Source organism: Mus musculus, chromosome 4, assembly GCF_000001635.26.
Source record: "Mus musculus strain C57BL/6J chromosome 4, GRCm38.p6 C57BL/6J".
Taxonomy (NCBI): domain Eukaryota; kingdom Metazoa; phylum Chordata; class Mammalia; order Rodentia; family Muridae; genus Mus; species Mus musculus.
Genome location: NC_000070.6, coordinates 20,032,567 through 20,041,927, shown reverse-complemented (window position 1 = coordinate 20,041,927; position 9,361 = coordinate 20,032,567). Strand labels below are relative to the sequence as shown.

The following is a 9,361-nucleotide window of genomic DNA, read 5'->3' as shown; positions in this document are numbered from 1 at the left end:
CGGGCCGAGGCGGGCCGGGGGCGGGCCGGGGACAGAAGGCTCTGGGAGCGTGCTCCAAGCTTGTCCATCGCCCAACGCGCGACCTGCAACTCGCATCCCGCGGCCCAGCGAGTGGCACGCGCGCGAAGGCAGCTGTGGAGACCTCTGAATGCTCCCTGTGAACTCTTATGTGGCCTGGCGAGGTCACCTACACCAAGTGGATACGACCACCCCGGGACCTGATGGCGAGCTCGGGTCCCACCTGGCTCTGTGCGGTAACCAAGCAGCAAGGCCCGCAAGGTTCTAGAAGTTACCAGAGAACTATGCTGCATAAACGCATAGGTTTTCTGGCTTTGATATCCTGACAGCATTCGATGTTAGGACAGGGGTTCACTTCCGAAAAACCACTGATAACATATTTATTTGGGCACAAGGATGTCTGGAGGAAGTAAAAAGCACAGAGTACTTAGAGTACTTGTGTCTCCCTTTCCTTTAGAACCCTGTCAAGGGAAGGGGCTGATTCTTGCCACCTAGCCCCCCAAAAAACAATACCAGGCCACACTCGATACAAAGTGCTTGATTAACTTCGCTGTTACCAGCAACCCCAGAAAACCACTAGTATCTTATAAAATGATAAGAGCAAAGCTAAGCAGTTAAAAACTCAGGTTGACTAATATATTTTGAATGTTCAAATGCATGCACTCATAGCCAGCAGCACAAGGTAAGTTTCTTCCTATCAAGGTTCAACTAAACTCCAGGTTAAAATAGAAAATCTGTTGAAGATGAAACGGTATTTTGAATGGTGTTATTTGTGTAAGAGGTATACAATTTAGGGGGAAAAACATACAATGTGACTTGTGGAAAACTAGTGACAAGGTTCTGGCATTCATCAAGAAATGCAATACATTGTTTAGTTTAGCAAGACTATTGTAGACTGGAGTGTCGAAAGATATTGAGAAAATGCAAAGCAGGATTGAGCCTGAGTTGATAAGGATCTATTGCAAATATGCATCCATGCCTCTGGAGCAGCATCTATCCACAAAGGAGGAAAATTATCTGCTATTATTCACAAAAATAAAATCCAGATAGAGAAAAGATACAAAGGGGAAAGGGGAAATACTAGACTTTGGTATGAAAATATAAATTATATGTGTATCCATTCATAACTTTGATGGTCAGATGTTTTCATAAGATATCAAGTTTTATGAACATCATAAAACATTTAAAAAATCAAGTATTAATGAAAAACGAATGGGTTTGGCCATGTTAAATTTTAATAGTTCTGATAGCTTATCAATTATTTTTAACTGTTTTAGGAAGCTATTAGGTAATTTCTGCTAGAGGTGGAAAGTCACGTATTCTGTAATCTACTACTTCTCAAGGTATAAATATGTGTCTACTACATGATCTTACTAAACTAGGTCATGGGGACTCCACCCTCATAAATAGATTGCTGCTATCTCACAGATATGGGTCAAGTCTGACGGGAGTGCATACTTTCCTTAAAAGGGGGTTGTTGTACGTGGAACGACACATGCCCCTGTTGGTTCTCTTGCTTCCTTTTGTATCATATGAACTCTCTTACCCTTCCACTCCCATACATGATGGCATTGGCTATGAGGCTATAAACAGAGGCCAAGATGCTAGTGCCTGTTAGAACAGAGACCTAAGAAGCCTGATCCCCCAGCCTAAAGACATCAGACCATGCACCTTGTACCTCTCTCCCTGGGACAGAAAATCAAGCAACTATTCTATGTTGAGGACTAACAGTAGTCACTAATCTGTGTTGCTGACCACCACCTGGCTCTTCCATGCACTTTGTCACTTATCCCAAACTAAATCGAATGATGTAAAACTTCTTACCCGCCATCAAAACTTATAAAAAACAAACAAACAAACAAACAAAAAAACCAACATCAACAACAACAAAAACCCAACAACCACCAGGTAACTTGGTGTACACACCTCTATTCTGGCACTGAAGAGGCAGGGGCAGGTGGAATTCAAGGCTAGCAGAGGTTACACAATGAAATGCTGTGTGTGTGTGTGTGTGTGTGTGTGTGTCTGTGTGTGTGTGTGTTAAGTATAAAAGTCACATATTTTCCTTTGTTTGCTGGATTTCTCTGAAAGCTCCTCTGGCCTCCCCTGTCATCATCTTAACAGCCCCCCTCCTTACCAATTAACTTTAAGCTATCACTCCTGAAACACCTGCCCAGGAATTATAAGGAATCCTCTTATTTTGTGGTCCTGTTATGCTGTCATTTGGTGATTTGCCTGAAACATATAGAGATCTATCTGCCTCCGAAGTGCCAGAATTAAAAACATATGCCACCATTGCTGGCTCCCTGGTTGCTGGAGGCCAGGTCTGGCAGTGAGTTCAGTAATGTAAGGAGGAGATGTGGTCTCAACAACTAATGTAAAACAGGCATATACGCACACACACTTGGTGGATAAAGCGAGGCTCCAACAACTTTATTTTTTTCTCCCATATCTTATATCCCTCCAAAAAAAATCTTTCAAGCAGTATAAAAATTGCAATGTGGCTACATTCCATTTTTTTTAGGTGAGTAATTATATAAAGAAGAAAACAGCATGCTCCTCAATACCCTTACATGATAAAACATATTGCCTAGTACAGGTGAAAAACCAATTATTCCCAAGGACCCACATAGATTCATGTCTAAGCAATTTGTTACAGATTAACAGAGTGTAAGCAAGCAAAATACATTTCTCAGCCAGTTCTCTTACTGTCAGGCTGCGTTTTGCAGTTACAAAAAAAGATCAATCATTTTATCACCTCAAAAAGTAGTCCTATAAAAAAATTTTAAAAGAATCACTAATCTACACTTTTATATATAAAAACTCAAGTCTTTCTATAGTATACTCAGAGTGCACACCCACTTTCCAATAATTCTTTATTAAATCATATCAAGTAGCCAAGGGCAAAAATTGGTACAAGAAATTACTCATCACCTTTGATCATCAACCCATCTTTATCAAGAAAGGCACATCATCCTGTAATAACCTAGTAGTAAGCAGGCTGCCATTGTTCTTGTTCCCGGACTTCAAGGAGTCCCTTGCTCAACTATCAGGAATGTGCCTTTCTAAACTTTAAATTGTTCCCCAAGATTTCTACACCAAAGCCACTAACAAAAATATCTTAACTTTACTAACAATCTATATCTCCAAATTCTTTCTAAGGGTGGTTGAATCATTAACTTGCTCCAGTAGCAATACTTGGAAAACATCAACCACTATTATCATAACTACTAGTAACAATCCCCAGTGAGGGGCTACAAACCCCCTTAGAGTTTTCATACAACTGATGGTTTATGGGAGACATGGTGACCTCAAGGTCAGTAAGCAGAGTGGTACTCAGTAACAGCATGAAGTCTTCAGCACAGTAATCCACAGGGCTCTGCCTCTCCTGAGGCACACCCATCATGGCTATGCTGACAGGTGGACTGCCTTCCATGAGTTCTAAACGTGCTTGTTGTTCCTCTCATATGTCCCGAGGCCCCTGACACCTGGTGATGTTAAATCCCATCAAGTTGGCAATTAAGATAAACCATTACGAGACTTCATGAAATTAAGCCTCTGAGAGACAGGAGAAACAAGTGAAAAGGTAGGCTACAGAATGGGTAAGATCTTTAACTAGCTATATAACTGTCAAAGGACTAATATCTAAAATATACCAAGATCCTCAATGTATAACAAAAATCAAGCATCCTAGTCTACAATTTCAGTAGTATATAGTTCTCAAAAGACGAAACACGAATAGCTAATAAATACATAAAAAATTCAACCCAACTAGCCATCAGAGCAATATGAATCAAAACTCCATAGACATGCCATCTCACCCCAGTGTGAAAAACTGTCATTTAAAAATAGCAAGTACTATTTAGACATAGGAAAAAGAACTCCTAGACACAGTTGATTGGACTGTAAACAAGTCCATCTGCTGCACAGATGAGTATAGAAATGTTTCAGAAAGCCAAAATAAGGGTTAGTAAGACAGCTCAGTAGGAAAGGTGCCTATCTGCAAGTGTGATGACCTGAGTTCAGTTCTCAGGACCCACATGATGAAAGGAGAGAATCAACTCACTCAACTTCTCTTCTGACTATATGACCACCGCAGCTTGAGCTTGCTCATTCCTCACATAGAAAATAAATAAAGTGTCATGAGAAATTAATGTAAAACTAGTCTAAAAATAGATCTTCCATACAATCCAGCTGCATCACTCCTGGGTATTTACCCAAGAGACTCCATTCATAGATCCAGTGTACAACAGAGATTCTTGCACATGGTTTACTGCAGCACTATTCATGGTAGGTACATGGCATAACCAGCCTAGAGATATGGCAACAAAGAATGGTTACAGGAAATGTGATATATATATATATATATATATATATATATATATATATATATATACTCAGTGGAAGTTTTTCAGCCGTAAAAAACAAAGATGTCATTTTCAGGAAAATGGATCAATGGAAGATAGTCATTGAGCCAGTCAGAAAAACAAATATTGTATAATTTCTCTCATGTATAGTTGTTAATCTTTATTTTTTATTAGATATTTTCTTCATTTACATTTCAAATGCTATCCCGAAAGTCCCCTATACCTCCCCCCCCCCCGCCCTGCTCCCCAACCCACCTATTCCCACTTCCTGGCCCTGGCATTCCCCTGTACTGGGGCATATAATCTTTGCCAGACCAAGGGCCTCTCCTCCCAATGTGGCTGACTAAGCCATCTTCTACTGCATATGCAGCTAGAGACACGAGCTCAGGACATACTGGTTAGTTCATATTGCTGTTCCTCCTATAGGGTCACGGACCCCTTCAGCTCCTTGGGTACTTTCTCTACCTCTTCCATTGGGGGCCCTGTGTTCCATCCAATAGATAACTGTGAGCATCCACTTCTGTATTTGCCAGGCACTGGCGTAGCCTCACAAGAGACAGCTATATCAGGGTCATGTCAGCAAAATCTTCCTGTTATATGCAATAGTGTCTACATTTGGTGGCTAATTATGCTATGCAATACCTCTCCTGGGCATATACCCAGAAGATGTTTCAACTTGTAATAAAGGCACATGTTCCACTATGTTTATAGCAGCCTTAGTTATAGTAGCCAGAAGCTGGAAAGAACCCAGATGTCCCTCAACAGAGGAATGGATACAGAAAATGTGGTACATTTACACAATGGAGTACTACTCAGCTATAAACAATGAATTTATGAAATTCTTAGGCAAATGGATGCATCTGGAGGATATCATCCTGAGTGAGGTAACCCAATCACAAAAGAACTCACATGATATGCACTCACTAATAAGTGGATATCAGCCCAGAAACTTAGAATACCCATGATACAATTTGCAAACCACATGAAACTCAAGAAGAAGGAAGACCAAAGTGTGGAAACTTTGTCCCTCCTTAGAACGGGGAACAAAATACCCATGGGAGGAGTTACAGAGACAAAGTTTGGAGTTGTTAATCTTTATAAAGATACACAAAATCATATCTGTATAAATGGCATGAAGTAGAAGTGCAATTTTCTAGAGGAACAAAGAGAACTTAAGAGATGGGGTGGGAACAGGAAAGGATTGGGAGTAGGAAGGGGTATTCATTCACCATGCACTGTGTACTTGTATGAAAATGATGTCATGGGACACAGAACCGTGAACTACCACTGTCCAAGACAGAAAATACCCAAATGGAAATTTAGTAAATATCACTGGAAAAATATAAAGGAAACCAATTGAATTAAAACAATACGAAGATGTAAAAACAAGAGTGAGAGGAAGTGTAGGATATGAGTTACAGGACAAGATGTCATAGCATATGAATTATTACAATACAGAAAGGACAAGACGATGCCCAGAGCCAGAAGAGCTCCATGCACCCATAACACCTGCACATGACAGAGCACTGGAAAACACTGACCTGGAATGACCTGTCTGAACACCTACACCAGTTAAAAGGCACTCCGGAAAAACAACTCCTGTCTTCTAAGCCACCAGATGAATTCCACCCTGTTTGGATAACCTCAACCTTCAGGAACGATATGAATATCAAAACAGGATTGGCAAGATGCCTCAGTGAGTAAAAGTAGTTGCGGCAAAGGCCTGTGGCTGGAGTTCGTTCTCAGGAAGCCACATTTAAAGAAAAAAAAAAATCTAGATGCAGCAGCACCTATCGGTAATCCCAGCACTCCTATGCGTAGATGGGAGGTAAGGACTTGGACAGGAAGCTCATGGGCTTATTAGTTCCAGATACACAGCATGGCAGAAAAAAACAAACAAACATACAAAACACCAAAGCCCTGCCTCTCAACAATATAGGAGAAGAGAACAAAGTTGCCTTCTGACACGTGTACTCAGCACACACACACACAAAGAGAAGCAACTATTGAAAGTTGTCTTTGACCATATATGCACAGTCTTACATGCACAAACACACACACACACATGCAAGCATGAATGCATGCATTCACCTACTTAAGAAAATCAAGACAACAGGATTTTTTTAAAACTCAGATTCATTTGTAGTCCTAAGTATAGTTGAGCTTTTAAGTGGCAGGGCCAGACTGAGTTCTGACCCTTTGCTGGATACTGGCTGGATACTGGGTCTCAGAATAAGGAAAAGAGTGTCAGTATGTAAGGTCACCGTCTGGCAGAACACAAGCAGGAAGACTGCTCCAAATTCAGACGCGGATCACAAGAGAACTAGGTAAAGAATGCTCCAGGTTCAGATGATCCGGTACGGAGCAGAGGAAACAGTTCAGAAATTCCGAATACAAAACACACCTTGTCCTCTTCCTGTTTCCTACTTCTTGTTCAAAAAGGGTGATATTTTCAGGGCTGAGGAGGCGGTTGGCAGGGGGCTTTGGGAGTTCTGCAGTGAGAGAATGGAAAACAGATTGGGCCTGGGTATGAAGGTCTTCCATGTTAATCAAAAACTACTTATCCTGTGTGTATTCTGCTATATTTGAAGGAAAGAACATGCATTCTTGCAGAGATAATTCTGGCAGTGTAGAAAAATGCATGGAAAAAGGAACAATGGGAAGCCTGTGGTTCAAGAGAAAGCTATTGCTATAGATTGGATAAGATGTTTAGCAATGTGGACCAGGGTCACACGTGACAAAGCAAGATGGATACAATCTATACTGCTCACCATTCAGAGACAAGTCTAATAAAAATGCTATGATGCAGTAAACACACAGCTAAGTGAGGTGGATTCAGTCTATCACTAGCACTGTGATCCTGCACAAATGACCCAGTGTCTACAAATCTAATGTACATAATGTATAATAATTTGTGCTGTTTGTATCCAAGGCCTCCCATATTAGTACCTGTGTGCACTTCCAAGGTGACTGAATCACTCCTTTGTAATATCCCTCTTGGCAAAATCACATGGCTGTTCACTATGTCTCAAAAGGGTTCTCATCTGGAAGACTTTCCCAAAAATGTTCTTCTTGTTCACATCTCCAGGCCTTTGCAATGATACTTTTTTTTAAAAAAATAGTATTTGTCATAAGTTGAATGAGAATGTCTTGCACAGGTCCATGTTCTAATACTTGTTCCCCAGTTGGTGGGGGAACTATTTAGGAAGAATCAGGAGGTGCAGTCTTGCTGGAGGATGTGTGTCACTAGGGGCAGGCTTTTAAGTTTCTAAAGACTAAAGCCATTCCCTGTGTGTTATCTCTCTCCTGCTTATTGTTCAAGATGTGAGCTCTCAACTGTTCCTGTGCCAATGCCTTTGTTGTGTCATCATGGATTTGGACCCTTTGAAACTATAAGCCCAAGTGTATGCTTGATTTTGTAAATTTTCTTGGTCATGGAGAAAGGCCAAACCTTTTAAGTTCAAACTCCATTTTAGAGCACCTGACCTAAGTTTGAACTCAGGTAAAATAACAGGCTAGTACCTAGCATTAATTTACAAGTTATCCCCCAACAAAACCTAAGCCTAGCTCCAGTCTCTAGGTTAATCACCCCAAAGACCAGCATCTCCAGGTTACAAGCTCAAAAAGACCAGCGTCTCCAGGTTATTACCCCCAACAGATTTGCACCCCTCGGTTACAAGCCTGCCCCTGCCTAATGACCACCAATGCAGAGGGGAGCAGAAATTCAGTTTTTGATATGACTCCCAGCACCAGCCAATTATGTTAAAGGTCACAGTAGCTTTCCAATTAGATGCTTGCACACTTAACCCCCCTCTCCCCCAACTTGCTGCTTACTATAAAGCCTTGCCCCAGTAGATATTCAGGGCTCCTCCACCACCAACACCATCCTTTGTGACAGAGGTGTGCTGTCCCCCTCCCCAAGCTAGCTCAAATAAAATAAAGATCCTGCTGTGAGTTGCATTGGGTCGGCTCCTGTCTGTTTTGGGGTTTTTGGTTTTGGGGGTTTTTGGGGGGAGGGGTGTCGATAACACTTCCCTGGCACTACAGTTGTGTTTTGTAACAATGGAAACCCTAAGACAGGCTCCAACTTCCTCTAAGTTCTCATTCCTACCATCTAGAAAAGTCAATTCTCCTTTAAGCCTGCCTTTGATCATACCTCATCTAAAGAGTACCTCCTCGGTTACCCCAGGTAGATACTCTCTTTCCTTTAGTTAAATCTCAGAGTTCTTTATTGGAATTACTCAATTTCCTTTATTATATAATGAACTGTTACCTGACAATTTTTGATATGCTATTTTCTCTCTCCTGAGTAGTATCTGTGTAATATTTGTAGTAGTGTGAATGAAAATGGTCCCCATAGGCTTGTATCTTCGAATGCTTAGTCACCACGAAGTGAAACTAGAGGGTTAGAAGGATTATGACATATGGCTTTCTTAGAGGAAGTGTGTCACTGGGTGTGGTTTTTGAGCCCTTTCTCCCCCCCCCCTTCTTTCTCGTCCTCTCCTCTCCTCTTCTTCCTCCAGCTCCAGCTCCTGCTCCGGCTCATTCTTCTCTCTGTCTCCTACTTATGGTTCCAGATGGGGCTTCAGCTACTTCTTCAGCATCATGCCTGCCTGCCTTCCTGCCATCGTGTTCCCCACCATGATGAAAACAGATTTGTCTTTGAAACTTGTCCCCAATTAAATGCTTTACAATATAAGAAATGCCTTGGTCATGATGTCTCTTGACAATAATAAAACAGTGACTGGGAGTGGCATATTGCTGTGAAAGACATGATTATATTTGTTGAGGAAATATGAAGGATTTTGTAATATTGGACTAGAAAACCAGTTTAACACTTTAAGCAGGGCTTCATGGGCCATTACTAGTACAGGCATGGAAAAAATTGGTGCTGAGGGCAATGCGAACTGTGGGGACCCAGCTCAAGAGTTTTCAGAGGGAAAGAATATTATCAGCTGACATTGAATCCATTCTTG

At 41.3% G+C, this 9,361-nt stretch overlaps 1 long non-coding RNA gene across 2 annotated transcripts; it reads left to right on the top strand.

Moving 5' to 3' along the window:
- Positions 1 to 23: 23 nt before the first annotated feature.
- Positions 24 to 9,141, top strand: 4930598A11Rik. Of its 2 annotated transcripts, XR_001784255.2 has the most exons (3): positions 24 to 279; positions 688 to 700; positions 8,909 to 8,927. It is a non-coding gene; the product is annotated as an RIKEN cDNA 4930598A11 gene (long non-coding RNA). The 2 variants fall into 2 exon arrangements; XR_881147.2 differs by having other exon boundaries at positions 24 to 700; positions 8,909 to 9,141.
- Positions 9,142 to 9,361: the final 220 nt, after the last annotated feature.